General features: G+C 39.4%; 1 pseudogene; it reads left to right on the top strand.

The window, feature by feature from the left end:
* Positions 1 to 274: 274 nt before the first annotated feature.
* Positions 275 to 12,726, top strand: LOC140240614 (uncharacterized; annotated as a pseudogene).
* The last annotated feature ends 4,276 nt before the right edge of the window (positions 12,727 to 17,002 follow it).

Raw genomic sequence — 17,002 nt, 5'->3', positions numbered from 1 at the left:
GGGTTTTTGTTTGGAAAATGCCCAGAAATATGCCAAAGCTGGTGCAGACCACCCTAAGGCATAGGAGATGTTTCAGATTCTCTTTCATGGATCACGAGAACTTGTCCTGTCGTATGTTAGAAATTGTCTTTCTGCCAGTACAGCGGCAACCGCATACGGTTTTCTACGATGGAACCGAGGAGTGGAGAATCCGAGGTATAAATATTTGCAAGAGCAAATTCTCACGTATGCCTCGGCCATCATGAATCTGCGGCACAGGATTTGACGCAATGACATGGCGCTTGTACTGGCAGGTACGTAATTTAATCACATTTCATGTGTGTATATGTATATTGGCATAATGAACATAAGTTAGGTATGTGGGATTCGCGGTGCCCTAGCGCTCGCGAAAAGGTCTTTAAAACGTGTTATCGTTTTCCACTAGGGTTTGTGTTATTGATTGAGGGGTGCCCTGGCAAAAGCTTTCGCTGTGCTCCTATTTTCATGTCAAACTGCACAAAAATGGTATCAGCGAAAAGCCAAGATCACAAACTATGGTGTGAGAAAAAATCTTGTTAGGAGGATTACCAGAAGTCATTTCATTTGTACATGAAACACACTGGAAGTTTTTGGCCATCGTTATCGTGATTATTTTTCATGAAGGTAAGTAAATAAATTGATTTTAACTATAAATATATTCATTTTGATTAATATTGAACACATTCTGAAATTTTGATGAAAATTAGTCATTGCAAAATACTTATTTTATGCTCCGCAATTTTCTTGCTCAGAAGAATGCCGACGCTGTGTCGTTGGCTAACCCAGCACGGAGCTCCCCCCCCCCCCCTTTTTTTGCTTGTCAAGCCAGTGTCGGGAAGAGTGAGAAAATTAATTAATTTATTTTTTTCATGTAGACCTCAACTATTTTTTATTTGTAACATTTTTTATTTTACTTGGCCCTTCCAATCCCAAGCACCCCTAGCCCCACCAAACTTAATTTTTACCAGATTTTCATTTTTTTTTCTTCCTCGTATTTTGTCCAGGCTGCATCCGTCATCCCCATCCCCTTGATGGGCGCCCCCCTTTTTTTTTTTTTTGCTTGTCAAGCCAGTGTCGGGAAGAGTGAGAAAATTAATTAATTTATTTCTTCATGTAGACCTCAACTTTTTTTTTTTTTTTTTTTTTACAATTTATATTTTACTTGGCCCTTCCAATTCCAAGCACCCCTAGCCCCATCAAACTTAATTTTTACCAGATTTTCTTTTTTTTTTCCTTCCTCGTATTTTTTCCAGGCTTCATCTATCATCCCCATCCCCTTGAACTGCTTTTCAGTCTTTTTGAAGCTGTTTCTCCCTATGTCACGTGTAGTTTCCACTCGTTTGTCTCACCATGCCAAAGTCAAAGAAGAAAAGATGTCCTTTTCCATCAGCGGCATTGGGAGTGAACCGTCAACACCTTGCTGACGTTTACAGTACCATCCCCAGTGATGAAGATTTTTAAAATGGACACATCTTGCGTATCTTTTTTGAATGTGGAAAGTCGTTTGCAGAGAAATTACGTGTCCTCTCCAATTTTCCCAGCATTGGCAGCAACATCTAATATTATGATCTTCAAAAAATTGTAAAAAAATATGACACATTTAAGAAGCCAACACGTGAGAGCAAACAGGAAACATTCAAGAACTTTTGTAGTGAACAATTCACCCATGATTTTGGTCTACGTTCAGTGCCACGTTCTTCCCAATCCGATGTAATGCCGTCCCCAGTGCAGTCTTCAGTTGAAGTCCAAGTTCAACAGTCATCTGAGCCTGGACCATCTAAACGTAAGTGGATTATTTCCTGTACTCAATCATCAGTGTGTAACTGTTTTTTTTTTTTAATTGTTATTGTTGCCACTTGATTTTAAACAGGAACAGATAATAGTTTTGAATTTTCAGAAGCAAGTGAAAGTTAAAGTATAATGGTGTACAACCATTTACAAATGCAAAACTTATTGACTACCAAGTGTTGCTACATTATTACCATTAGTAATTAGTGTAATATTTTCATTGATAAATATGATACTCTAGTCATTTTTTATTTTTATGTATTTCTCTTTTATTTCAATGTTCTATTGCAGAAGCAGACTCACTTCTGATGAGTGACTCTGGCCCCATGGCATGTGCAGTTGTCCCACATGAAGTCCATCACCTGAATCACCAGGTTCAACTCTGCCCATTCCCAAAACTCCACCCACATCAATTCGCAAATCATCCCGTAAAGGACCACTCACTCCAAGAAAAAAGAAGAGACTTAACTTCAATACACAGAGTAGAATTGCTGAGAAGATAGCATACAGGAGCAAGATAGCAAGATTACAGGAAAAACTAAGAGCGAAACGAAAAAAGAGACAGGATGTCAAAAAACTCAACCAAGACATTAAAAGAAAGAGGCAGTCACTAGAGAGAAAAGACCAGAAAATAAAGGAAATTTGAAACAAAAACTGAGAGATTCCAAGCCTGTCCATGATGCAGACAAGAACTTCATGCCACTGAAACGACAACATATGCGACTAAAAACTGCCAACAGAAGAAAAAGGAAAACCAGTGCAAGTGCAGAGATTATCTCAAAACCTGCTTTAATGAAACTGAAGAGAGATCTCAAAGAAAAAGATGAAATGAATAAATTGTATGAGCATGAACTCTGTCAAAGGAAAAAATGGAGCTAATGGAGAAGCAAGGTTGATGGAAAAACATATTCAGGAGATATGCGTATGCGGGTCTTTGACCATATTGTCAATTAAGTCCCATCTAAGAACATCCCTACTCTGATAGAGAGCTCCTCCAACAGATCTAACATCAGTCTTACTTTGGTTCCCCACAGGACAACTGTTGAACAGATGGTTCGAGAAATGGCTTGTATCGCAGATTTGAAGAGTGCTGAACTAGGAATAAAATAGAAAAATCTTACTCTTGGATTTGACGTGACCACTCAGGAGGGAGTACATATTAATAGTGTTCACCTTACCACAGAAAAAAAAATGCGAGGTCATTTCAGTTGAGCAATTGCCAGGGGGTACAGCAGAGGGCTACACATATTACATCTGCCATTGATGATCTTGCAGAGACATTTGCGGACTTTCACCAGGAAGATTTTCAGTTTTGTAGGTCCCGGATTATAGACAACGTCACAAATACACTCAGTGACCGTGTGGTGGTAAACCATGCGACAATAAAGAACTTATATGAGTGTTGGGGCAAGTCGCTCAATGAGCTCAATTGCCACCTGCATCCATTGGACACAATAGCCAGCACATGCAGGAATACTCTGAAAGGATTAGCGAGTTTGCAAGGGCCACTTATTTGGGAAGGACTGCATAGCTGCAAACCTCGTCCTACAAATAAATAAGTTGCGCTATAAAGATGGCAAGGTTGATCCTAAATCATTCAAAATCTTTCTATCAGGTAACGGACTTCCCCTTGGTCTCCTGCCCCGATACAGGGGAAATCGCCTGCATATTTTGTTTCACATTTCATTGGTGGTTTCACGAACCGACGCTATTTCGATTTTGTTCAAAATTTTCAAAATCGAGATATTGGTACCAAATGAAAGTGCTTTCAAAACTCTACTAAATCCCAATATTTCAGATCACAAAATTAATTATTCTCAATTTTATTAAAGAAAGAAAAAAACGACGGTACCCGAAATATCGAGAAATTGAGAAAAAGGGGTTTCAAGAACCGACGGAATAAAGATACGCCGGTTCGTAAAACCCGAATTGCTAGGGTGAAGAGCAATGCGGGTTTTACGAACCGTCGCAGTTGCATTATTTTGAGCTTTGTTCAACTTACTGGCCTAGAATTAGGTTTTTGCCCTAATCCAGATCTCAGAGTGAGAACCAAACCTTCTGAAAGATGAATGACGGCCTAAGCCAGCCCACTGTCCACGAGTGAAGTGAATGGTAAGCTATAATCCTATCAAAATCATGCTCAAAATAACAGTTTCAGTTGGACTACCATAACCATTAATTGCGGTAGAGTGTAGTCCCATGTATTCAATCGCGTGATGCTTATGAAGCCTAGTCTGTAAACGCCATCCAATTTCAAATTAGATCCCAAATATTATTTATATTATATTATTATTTATAGTTTCTTTTCAACTTATGTCGTTACTTCTGAGACTACTGAGTACTGTAGTCATAATGTCTGTGTGCAAGACATGCAAGATGTCAAAGTCTCGAAGACACTCATGGCTAAGCCTTGACTTGTTGAGGTGAAAATGAAATCATGAGATTGACAAAGTAAGTAGGCCTACTAAACTTAAAAAAAGTAAAAAGTCTAAAAGTAAAACTCAAAGGAAGAGTAAAGAATAAAGTTAGACATTGCAACTGATTGACAAATTGCCCTACATCGACGTAAATAAGCACTAAATTGATCAGTGTTTTAGTAGTAGCCATGACAAAAAATCATGGGCGTACATACTCGAGCAGGATTCGAACCTACGACCTCCTGATCACCGGACAGGCGTCATCTCCACTAGACCACCGAGCCTTCGCCCGAAAGCAAGCGTTGGTCCTAATCCCCACAGCATGCAGCGGGTACTGCTTTGTTATTCAAATTCATGATTTTCTTCCGTCGAGATGTTTTCATTGCAACTGATTGACAAATTGCCCTACATCGACGTAAATAAGCACTAAATTGATCAGTGTTTTAGTAGTAGCCATGACAAAAAATCATGGGCGTACATACTCGAGCAGGATTCGAACCTACGACCTCCTGATCACCGGACAGGCGTCATCTCCACTAGACCACCGAGCCTTCGCCCGAAAGCAAGCGTTGGTCCTAATCCCCACAGCATGCAGCGGGTACTGCTTTGTTATTCAAATTCATGATTTTCTTCCGTCGAGATGTTTTCATTGCAACTGATTGACAAATTGCCCTACATCGACGTAAATAAGCACTAAATTGATCAGTGTTTTAGTAGTAGCCATGACAAAAAATCATGGGCGTACATACTCGAGCAGGATTCGAACCTACGACCTCCTGATCACCGGACAGGCGTCATCTCCACTAGACCACCGAGCCTTCGCCCGAAAGCAAGCGTTGGTCCTAATCCCCACAGCATGCAGCGGGTACTGCTTTGTTATTCAAATTCATGATTTTCTTCCGTCGAGATGTTTTCATTGCAACTGATTGACAAATTGCCCTACATCGACGTAAATAAGCACTAAATTGATCAGTGTTTTAGTAGTAGCCATGACAAAAAATCATGGGCGTACATACTCGAGCAGGATTCGAACCTACGACCTCCTGATCACCGGACAGGCGTCATCTCCACTAGACCACCGAGCCTTCGCCCGAAAGCAAGCGTTGGTCCTAATCCCCACAGCATGCAGCGGGTACTGCTTTGTTATTCAAATTCATGATTTTCTTCCGTCGAGATGTTTTCATTGCAACTGATTGACAAATTGCCCTACATCGACGTAAATAAGCACTAAATTGATCAGTGTTTTAGTAGTAGCCATGACAAAAAATCATGGGCGTACATACTCGAGCAGGATTCGAACCTACGACCTCCTGATCACCGGACAGGCGTCATCTCCACTAGACCACCGAGCCTTCGCCCGAAAGCAAGCGTTGGTCCTAATCCCCACAGCATGCAGCGGGTACTGCTTTGTTATTCAAATTCATGATTTTCTTCCGTCGAGATGTTTTCATTGCAACTGATTGACAAATTGCCCTACATCGACGTAAATAAGCACTAAATTGATCAGTGTTTTAGTAGTAGCCATGACAAAAAATCATGGGCGTACATACTCGAGCAGGATTCGAACCTACGACCTCCTGATCACCGGACAGGCGTCATCTCCACAAGACCACCGAGCCTTCGCCCGAAAGCAAGCGTTGGTCCTAATCCCCACAGCATGCAGCGGGTACTGCTTTGTTATTCAAATTCATGATTTTCTTCCGTCGAGATGTTTTCATTGCAACTGATTGACAAATTGCCCTACATCGACGTAAATAAGCACTAAATTGATCAGTGTTTTAGTAGTAGCCATGACAAAAAATCATGGGCGTACATACTCGAGCAGGATTCGAACCTACGACCTCCTGATCACCGGACAGGCGTCATCTCCACTAGACCACCGAGCCTTCGCCCGAAAGCAAGCGTTGGTCCTAATCCCCACAGCATGCAGCGGGTACTGCTTTGTTATTCAAATTCATGATTTTCTTCCGTCGAGATGTTTTCATTGCAACTGATTGACAAATTGCCCTACATCGACGTAAATAAGCACTAAATTGATCAGTGTTTTAGTAGTAGCCATGACAAAAAATCATGGGCGTACATACTCGAGCAGGATTCGAACCTACGACCTCCTGATCACCTCCTGATCAATGTACGCCCATGATTTTTTTGTCATGGCTACTACTAAAACACTGATCAATTTAGTGCTTATTTACGTCGATGTAGGGCAATTTGTCAATCAGTTGCAATGAAAACATCTCGACGGAAGAAAATCATGAATTTGAATAACAAAGCAGTACCCGCTGCATGCTGTGGGGATTAGGACCAACGCTTGCTTTCGGGCGAAGGCTCGGTGGTCTAGTGGAGATGACGCCTGTCCGGTGATCAGGAGGTCGTAGGTTCGAATCCTGCTCGAGTATGTACGCCCATGATTTTTTGTCATGGCTACTACTAAAACACTGATCAATTTAGTGCTTATTTACGTCGATGTAGGGCAATTTGTCAATCAGTTGCAATGAAAACATCTCGACGGAAGAAAATCATGAATTTGAATAACAAAGCAGTACCCGCTGCATGCTGTGGGGATTAGGACCAACGCTTGCTTTCGGGCGAAGGCTCGGTGGTCTAGTGGAGATGACGCCTGTCCGGTGATCAGGAGGTCGTAGGTTCGAATCCTGCTCGAGTATGTACGCCCATGATTTTTTGTCATGGCTACTACTAAAACACTGATCAATTTAGTGCTTATTTACGTCGATGTAGGGCAATTTGTCAATCAGTTGCAATGAAAACATCTCGACGGAAGAAAATCATGAATTTGAATAAAGTTAGACATGTTAGACTTTAACTTTCAAGTCCAACTATTAAGTCTAAGTTAAGACTTTACTTGTAATACCAGTTACTCATGCCGTCAATCCCTCGTTTGAGGCGAGACCCCAACTTCCACGAAGAAAGTGGGGTTCTATACCTCGTTAAAGATTTTTCGTTTGGGAGTTGGGAGTCGAAGTATTTGTCCAGTTTTCAATTTTATATTCTATTGAGAAATTCTATGGTCATCCATTTTACATTTCGAACGAAAAAAATTGACCCGTAAATAACGAAAATACAGGAATAAGAAGGAGAGCATTGCCAGTTTGCCGGACGGGTGCTGCTCACTGTTGGGGATAAAGTACAAGCTGTGGATGAGTTGGGGAGGTGGGCTGCAGTACACATGCTCTGTCTGCATACGCTGAATGTCTACACTCACACACACACACACGTACACACACACGCACCATGGAGCTACATAGCCCACTAAGGCATGCCAAAACCAAAACAATCTCCTCCTCTCGCGGTGCCCCCCCCCCCACCCCCCCCCCACCCCCCCGTGGCGCAGTGGCGATGACTGATGCTTAGATTAGGCCAGGGTCAAGAAACAGGTGTTTTATATCTTTGGTCTTTAAGTCATTGATTGCCAAGATATACACTGGCATTATTTACGGGGGTGTAGCCTCTTCAAACGAGAGATTTGCGTCATGTAGTGCGTTAAAACTAAGATCAGCTGAAGTCTAAGACCAAGTCAAATTAACACAGTTAGAGTCTATAGTCTAGCTCTAGATCTATACATCTAGACTAGTGGTAAGAGTAAGTAGAGTCCACCCATTTTTTCCCCCAAGTTTTACTGGTCCATTCCTGAAAAAGTTACTGGTCAGTGTCCAACAGTGATTTTTCCTGGTCAGGGACCGTCAGACCAGTGCCAGTGTGCAGCGTTGGTGTAGATGTCATCTATGACAGTATGTGGTCTAGTGATACTACCTAAACACTACGAGTACTCTACAGGTTAGGTGGCTTTCCTGTACAGTGCAGTGTTATAGTATACTTGTGAATTCAGCCCTAGTACCGTACTGTGTGTAGATATGTCGAATGTTAGTTCGAGTGGAGTACCTAAGCACAGCGGTGGGGCTTTTTTTCCCTAAAACTTGTGAATGCGGCCCAACCAAATGGCTTTTACATATTTACGCGTGATTGATAGTGATACAGTGGCGCTGTCGATTTCCACAGCAGCCATACATAATCTTTTTTCCTTTCTTCTTTCCTTTTTTCCCTTTGTTCTTTCACCCTATGTATTCTTGGAATCGAAGGACTTCCTAAGAAATATCCCTCGACTGATTTAACCAGGACTCTTGAGTCCTGGTAAACCTAACCTAACCGAGTAACTGTTAACGTTTGTTAGGCCTAACATAACAGTAACACTGACTTAGCCCTGTATTGACTTTGTCTTTGGTCTACTTACTGAGATGGCGAGTCTAACTGAGATGGCGAGTCTAACTAACTGAGATGGCGAGTCTAACTAACTGAGATGGCGAGTCTAACGTTAGTCTAAACGTAGTCGTTAGATCTGTCAGTGTCAGTGTCACCGGTTATGGTGCCATCTCTAACATAATAACAAGTTGATATTAGTTATCTATGTCAACTCACTGATTTAGTAACAGTGGTCCTGTCATCCTGTTGGACATCGCCGAAATATCATCCGTGACGTGTTAATTTCGTGTCACGAAGACAAAAGTTGCCAAGATCTAATAGTATTAGATGTCTAGATCTAGATGTAGTCTAGATCTAAATAATATAAAATTTGTGTAATTTAAAAGTGAAAGGTCTAGACTTCACTTAGTCTATAATTAGACCAGACATTCATGAGGCAAAGGCCTATTTAGTAGATCTATTCTTATTCTATTTTAACGTCAATTCCTGCTAACTCGCCACATGTTATTCCTAAGGCCAAGGACTTCCGGATTAGTGATTTTTTTTCTCATAAATACCAAACAGCAGACGTGTTTTATTTGCATTCTTGCACAGACTTCATGAAAATATGTGCAGTATCAAAGAAATATGATGCACATGACAATGCCACTGTTTTATAGGTGAATGGTTAATACATTTAAAAGCTCAATGATAATGTAGAGTCTAGGTCTAATTAAGATGTTACAGTCTCTGATAAGAAACAGGTTTGATTGTCGTAGACTGTTTCCCAAATGGTGTAGTAATATTCAGCTATTTCAATGCAATGCCTTGTTTACAAGTACATGTAGATTTATATTCATGTGAATGATACATTGTAATTCAATTTCTACATGAGACTTACTAAGTGCTAAACATAATATCTTGCATCATTAAAATGTGTAAATGACGAGACAATTTGAATATGCATCAAAGACGAACAGCAGTATTTTTTGACATTCTTTGATCCTGCATAGGCCTACCATTTTGTTTTATATTTAATATAAATAGAGCAATATAATTTCAACTTCAGTTTTCTTGGCTGATTTTTTTTTTCTTCTCAAAATTAAAGTTGTATCTTGTACCATAATGTTTGATTTTAATCAAAAGTTCTTGATTTCTTTCTTTTCTTTCAGATGACTGGTGCCATGTAGTGGCGAAGAACTGGACTGTCTCGGAAAAAAAAAAAGGAAAAGTACAGGGTCGTGTACATCATCAACGGATGTGAATACAATGGTAATGTAGAGTCTAGGTCTAATTAAGATGTTAAAGTCTCTGATAATAAACAAGTTTGATTGTCATAGACTGTTTCCCAAATGCAGTTAGTAATATTCAGCTTTTTCAAAGCAATGCCTTGTTTACAAGGACATGTAGATTTATTCATGTGAATAATGATTTAATTTCTACATGAGACTTACTAAGTGCTAGACATAAGATCTTGCATCATTAAAATATGTAAAAGGCGAGACAATTTGAATATGCATCAAAGACAAACAGCAGTATTTTTTGACATTCTTTGATCCTGTATACCATTCTGTTTTATGTTTAATATAAATAGAGCAAAATAATTTCAACTACAGTTTAGTTGGCTGATTTCTTTTTCTCAAAATGAAAGTTGTATCTTGTATCATGATGTTTGATTTTAATCGAAAGTTCTTAATTTCTGTCTTTTCTTTCAGATGACTGATGCCATGCAGTAGCGAAGAGCTGGACTGTTTCAGAGAAGAACAAAAAGTACAGCATCGTGCTTATCATCAAGGAATGTGACTGAATACAATGGCTTAGGAAAGAAGACAATCTACAGATAGGATAGAAGGGAGAAATTGGGATGAAGGGCGACAACATAAGGATGGTATATCTACAGTAAAATGTGATTGTAAAGTGGAAACATGAAGGGAGATTCTAAGATTGAAGGTGAAAACAATGCATTCCATTCTGTGATGTCATAATCACAATTTTGCTACACTTTAATAACACTACAGAGAGACATTTATATCAAGGCAAGCTTCATGTGGATATGGAATGTTAGATTTTTTTTAAAGTGTTCATTGGTATGTATTTCATGATATTTAAATAAATCTTGAAGGTTTTGTGTGGTAATTATAACCTTGTGATACATCTTGATAGATTTCTAAGTGCACATCTGGATTACTAGACCAGCATCATAACCACTAGACCACCGGAGTGCCCTAGCACTACCTTTACACATGAATAATTAAATATAGAAGGGCTTGGGGGCGCTTCGAAGTTTACTGCTCTTATCAAATATGTACATGTCATTTGCAACTCAACTAAAGATGATTAAACACACTGAAATTCTTACTTTAAATAATATTCATAATCTGTTTTTTTTTTTCTTTAATAGCTGTGGGATGTACACTTTATACACTGTATCGGTTTACATTTCGCCTACTACAGTATATGGAAGTCTTTACTTCGAGACGTTTGTTTTTAACAAAAAAATTAAGAGTCCTTTAAAGGTGCTGTATAACAGTGGCATTTTTTCTTTTTTTTTTTAGTGGGGGGGGGGGGGGGGGGAGGGGAGTCAAATTAGCCTTGTCCCCTCTCCACCATCCTTTTTTTTTTTTTCCTTTCCCTGTGCATTTTTTTAGTCATCACATGAAAATGCCTACGGGGCGAAAGGCTGATATTATGGGCTTTCTACACACATTTTTAGATGCTAATTATTGGTTAACATGCGCACGATCATTTATGTTGTGATTAATTTGTTTCCTTTTCATATAGGTATGACTTCTATTAGAGACTTAATTGGCTTGGCACTCCTTACATCGACCTATTTTAGACACCCATTTCCTTCTCTCTCTCTTGCTTTTTCTCTACTGTCCTGTGAATAGTGTAACTACATGTACATGCAGTACCTCTTCTCTTTTGTATGATATACATCAAGTTTCCATCTGAGCATAATGTGTGTTGCAGCACTCACAAGCTTCATGCATATGCAGTAACATCTTTGTGTGTTCATATACATAGTTATGCTTGATATATTAATTTGAGAATGTTATTCTTTCTCTTGTATATGTTCCATCCGCACTCTATAGATGTAAATGTACATTGTACGATTTGGTGTGCATGTTCGAACTGTGTTCCTCTTTTTGTGATCACACAAGAACTGATATAATAATGAACTTGAATTACACATATTCTTGAATCTTGATTCCATCTCCATTTGCCATTAGATATTTATTGATTTATGGAGCTCTTCCACAATTGTTATCCTTCCCATTGTCATTTACTCATCTCTGAATAATTCAAATTTGATATCTTATTGAGGACCTATGTTTCTTCGATTTCATAATGTACCTCTTCAATATATAGCTGCAAAAGGCATAATAAAACATGACCATTATTACATATTTAAAATGAAGCTTGAAATTCTGATAGTGTTGATATTTATGTATTTTTAGGAGTTTATCAGTTTTGAAGAGTGCATGCAGGATGAGTTTTATGTTTTTATATGATCAAGTGCAGCTATCATAGAATCTGTTGAGCAGAAAAGAGAAAGATGGAAAATGAGGAATTATGAGTGAATTCGCTTGCAAGCCAAATGACAATAATGACACCGATAAAAATTGTGACAAAGTAAAAGTCACAAATATGTGAAATAATAAGAAATAAAGAAATTAATAGATTATTTCAGAGAAAGAAATAACAGAGTGCATGAGTATGAAAGATGAGTAAATGCAAGTAATTATTACTGACTGGCACGTCTTTTTCCCAATATTTAGCGGTATTCTTCATCTTAGAACAAACATTCATAATTATTATGAAAGAAGTGAACTGAATTTGAATTTAAAAAAATGTGAAAAAAAAAATAAAAAAGTAAGTTGAAAAAGTATTAAAAAAAACAGTAAAAAGTAAAAAATATGAAACACAGTATACCGAGTACATGTATTACCAAATGATAGATGTCCACATGCAAAAGTGTTAAATAATATATCCACAAAAAGGGGGGGGGGGGCAAAGAAATCTTTGGAACGATCAACGACAGCTCTCAATAACAAGATCTTTAAACGCGATTTTCTCAGAATTGCATTTTCGCTCAAAAACGAAATAGCGTCGGTTCGTGAAACCACCAACGATTTGTGGGAAATTAATACAACATCATGGAACACTGAGTGAATTCTTTTGCAGTGGTGTAGCAACCTGTGGTTGCTTGACCCAGTCCATAGTTAAGGACTTCTCAGATCGTCAAGCCATGGTAGAAATGCAAGTCCTGGGATTGCTCGGCAAACTTCTTATCCTGTACTAGCTAAAATAGATCATGACTCATAGAAACATGTGTACTGTCTATGGGCCATGCATGGCACTGTACATTGTCAATGGACAAGCTCTCATTGTGTGCTGTAGCATTTACCAGAGTTGACTGAAATCAAACTACTAACTGTCATAGTGTTTTGGTAAGTGGCTTGATTATTCATTTCTATTGATTTAGAAAAATAAAATAAACATGGGTGACAAGAAAAGATCAATGAGAAGGAAAAGGAGAAAAACACCAGCAGTTGCAAGACATTATCAGGCATGTCAGGGGACTCCTCAGTCCCACACATTACAAAAATCAGAATGTGAGTCAGAAAGGTGAAAATGACAAAGGAACGCCAAAATCAAAAGAAAGTAGGCCTAAAAGCCCTGATAATCCGTGTTCAGCTAGCAAAAGAAAAATAGAAGAAACACAAACTCATGCAAATGGAGACTTTAGTGCAGGATGCAGGCTGATTGATATGAAGATCGTGACCAAGAACATTGAACGTTCACATGTTTGCAAGAAATGTCATGGAAGTATGACCCTCAAAGATGACTTTAGTAGACAATGTGGATTTGCAAATACATTGATACTATCATGTTCAAAGCGTGATTTTGTGCATGAATTCCAGTTATCTTCAAAGATTATTAGTGGCAGAAGTGGTCGGCCAGCATATGAAGGTAATCGAAGAGCAGTTATGGCGTTACGGGAAATTGGTTCCAGGATGAGTGATCTTACCAAATTTTCTATGATTATGAACATGCCAGATCCTATTTGAAATACTGCTTTCAAAGGCCATGTGACTGCTTTGTTTTCTGCCTATGAAGAGGTTGCAACAGCTAGTATGAATGCTGTTGGGAGAAACATCAGGGAAGAGGCAAAAGCTAAAAAGGGGAGAATGGCTAAATGCACTGTCTCTGTGGATGGAGCATGGCAGAAGACACTTGGACATAATTCCGTGAATGGTGTGGTTTCAGCCATTGATGTGAAGTCTGGGAGGGTGATAGACTATGAAATCATGACAAGCAAGTGTAGAGAATGCCAGCATTGGGCTTAGAAGGACAAGAGTTCCCAAGAATATGCTATCTGGCATGCAGCACATATTCAAAGGGGGGACTGCCAGTCTAACCACGCCAGTACTGCCCATAGTATGGAGCCTTATGGGGCACTCAGGATCTTCAAGCGATCAGAAGAAAACAGGCATGTGCAATACACAACATATGTTGGGGATGGCGATACCAAATCCTTTTCTTTGGTAAGAGAAAGCAAGCCATATCACAGGAAGATCATTCAAAAGAAAGAATGTGTGGGCCATGTCCAGAAGAGGTGTGGGAGTCGGTTATGCAAGAAGGTATCATCGTGGACTGGTAAGAAGCTCCCAGATGGGAAGACGATTGGTGGCAAAGGCAGACTTTCTACAGTAAACATAGACACACTACAGAACTACTTTGGGGTTGATGTACGTTCTAATAAAGGTAATGCAGACCAAATGAAACGTGACATCAAGGTATCCCTGCACCATGTTGCCTCCACCGATGAGCACCCGCAGCATCAACACTGCCCAGATGGAATTGAGAGCTGGTGTGGCTATAAATGTGATGCTGCTGGTAATACAGGAAAGAAATCCTACAAGCACAAACATGGAATTGCTCCTGCAGTAGTTGATGTCATAAAGGATATATACATGTATGAGGATCTCACTACTGGAGAAGAACTTGAACAAAGCATTGACGAGTTTTTGCCCCCCCCCCCCCCCCCCAAGTGTCCCCTGTAACAAATAATTAATCACTGATTTAAAGACCAAAATGAAAATTAAAGGCATATTTCTTGTCTAAATGTTGTAATTTCATAACTGAAAATGCAAAAATTTAATTCAAAAAAGTTATAATACACTAACAACATACATTATTGTATCTATACACTAATAGTAACTTATGAGTAAATTTAGTGTATAGATGGTAGCCTCGTGTCCTCGAGTGTGCCCGCTGAAACATACCTTTAGTAAACCTTATACATTTCATTTTCTTCTTTGCTTTCTAGCAGTATAAGAATATTTTTTATTGTTCGAACGATGCGATCACGTTTAAGCTTTTAATGAGTACATTTCAGACAAATTGCAAAGTAAAAGTGGCTCGCTCATTCTGCCCGTACTTATAGTAAAATAAAAAGTTTTCATAAGTTAATCATTATCATAGTCCTTCGCGGTGATTTCTTTTACTATGTTTAATTCCTCAGAAATTTAATTTAAAATGCTCTATAAAAGCGACTTTTATACTCTGTTTTTACAAAAAGTCCCTACCATGGGAGGGGGTATCCCCCTCCCACACCCTCCCCCGCTCGGTCGCTTTGCTCCCTCGACGACGATCTCACACCATTACATAATATGCCCCTGTATGTTATGATCATAGTCCTTCCAACTGATTTTTTTTCAATATGTTAATTCCCTAGAAATTTGCTTTTAAATGTTCTATAAACGCGACTTTTAAACTCTGTTTTTACAAAAAGTCCCTACCGTGGGAGGGGGTATCCCCCCTTCCACATCCTCTCCCCGCTCGGTCGCTTCACTCCCTTGCCGAGGATCTCACACAATCACATTATTATGTACTCCTGTATGTAATAATCATAGTCCTTCGCACTGATTATTTTTCACTATGTTTAATTCCTTAGAAATTAGCTTTTGAATGGTCTATAAACGCGACCTTTGTACCCTGTTTTACAAAAGCTCCCTACAGTGGGGGGGGGGGGGGGGGGGGGAGGGGGGTATCCCCCTTTCCACCTCCACCCCCCCCCCCCCCCCACTCACTCGCTTCGCTCGCACGCCGAGGATCTCACCTCGTCACATAAATGTGCCCCCGTTGAGATTTCCCCCCCCCCCCCCTCAAACCAGAAGTGTTCCGGCGCGCTTGATATTGTGTAAAGAGGAGTGAGTAGCTGAGAGGGGAAAAAAAAGAAATCAAAGGAATGCATCACGGTCATGCATGTGAACATTAGCAGAAATGAGAAAAGGCCTCTCCTTACCACGAAGGTAAAGAAGGCCCAGTCGTTCCCGAACGATTTGAACCCATTCCCTGTAAAGTATGCGTCTTCCAAAAATGCCTGGATGACGGGGAAAGTCTATTGATGGCTTGAAGATTGGAATGTGGAACTTTGGGTTCAAGATTGCGACATTTGACTTGACATGGATGTAGGCACTTATTCATGTCATCAAGGTGTGACGGGGCAAGTTGCAAACATCAAGAGGCAGTCGTTATTCATTTCAGTGTGGCTTCATCCAACTTTCTTCCAACCTCAGCTAGCGAAGGAAGTGCACTTATAAATGAAAGTAGCAACTGGATGTGAGGCTTTTCTTTAAATTTGGTTAGGAATTAATGTAAGTCTTTCTAGAATGAATAGGGAATTTTGTTTACCAAAGAAAAGTTGATATATATGTTCTCATTACGTGTTGCTATTGCTAAGTCAAACCTACTGATGTGGGGGTTGGGGTAGGGGAAGTTTCACTTGATGATGCAATGCGCCACTCTCAAGTAAAAAGTAGTTGCTTGTATTGTGGTTCATCATGGATTTTAGGGTCCTTGAAATTAATCAATAAAATGAGGAGGGGAGGGGGTCCTTGGGAACTATCAGCTAGTGCTAGTCGATATTTGATTTGAACATTAGACGATTATTGTCACCTAAATATCGTCAATAACACGATATATTGCCCTATCAAATCTGGTTTTCTGGTGAATAAAATTTATCTATTTTTTGGACACCTGTATTGTTGTTTTAATGATATGTTGACAATTTTCTAAGATGGCACTATTCACAGAATGGGGGGGGGGGGGGGAGGATTTATTCTTACAGCATCCCAGATTGACGTTTTAGATGATTAAAAGAAAGGAGGAGAGAAACCAGCACTACCTCAAAAAAAAAAAAAAAAAAAAAAAAAAAAACCTGTACTTGTCAATGGCCAGTGGGCCGTAAAGTTCTTGAAATTTGGCCGCAATATCAGTCAAAAATAAATACCCCCCTCCAAAAAAACAACAAACAAACAAACAAAAACAAATTAAGGATTTGATTTTAAAAACTTATAGAAACCACAGTGGGACTCCCGTTGAAAAAGTTTGAAAAGTGCAGGCATAAGCTACAAAAGAATCAAAACTTTGACCTAAATAGCAATATGCATATCGAGTGAATGACTCATGTTTGTCAAATAGTTCTGCCAAGCTGCATTATAATTTGTGGCATTTACCAATATGAATGATAGATGCATCTGAGAGCAGTTTGATAATGAAAGTAGGTATGT

The sequence above is a fragment of the Diadema setosum genome, chromosome 17 (assembly GCF_964275005.1).
Source record: "Diadema setosum chromosome 17, eeDiaSeto1, whole genome shotgun sequence".
NCBI classification, from domain to species: Eukaryota; Metazoa; Echinodermata; class Echinoidea; order Diadematoida; family Diadematidae; genus Diadema; species Diadema setosum.
The sequence above is the reverse complement of the archived record's forward strand: the minus strand, read 5'-3'. Positions and strand labels throughout refer to the sequence as shown.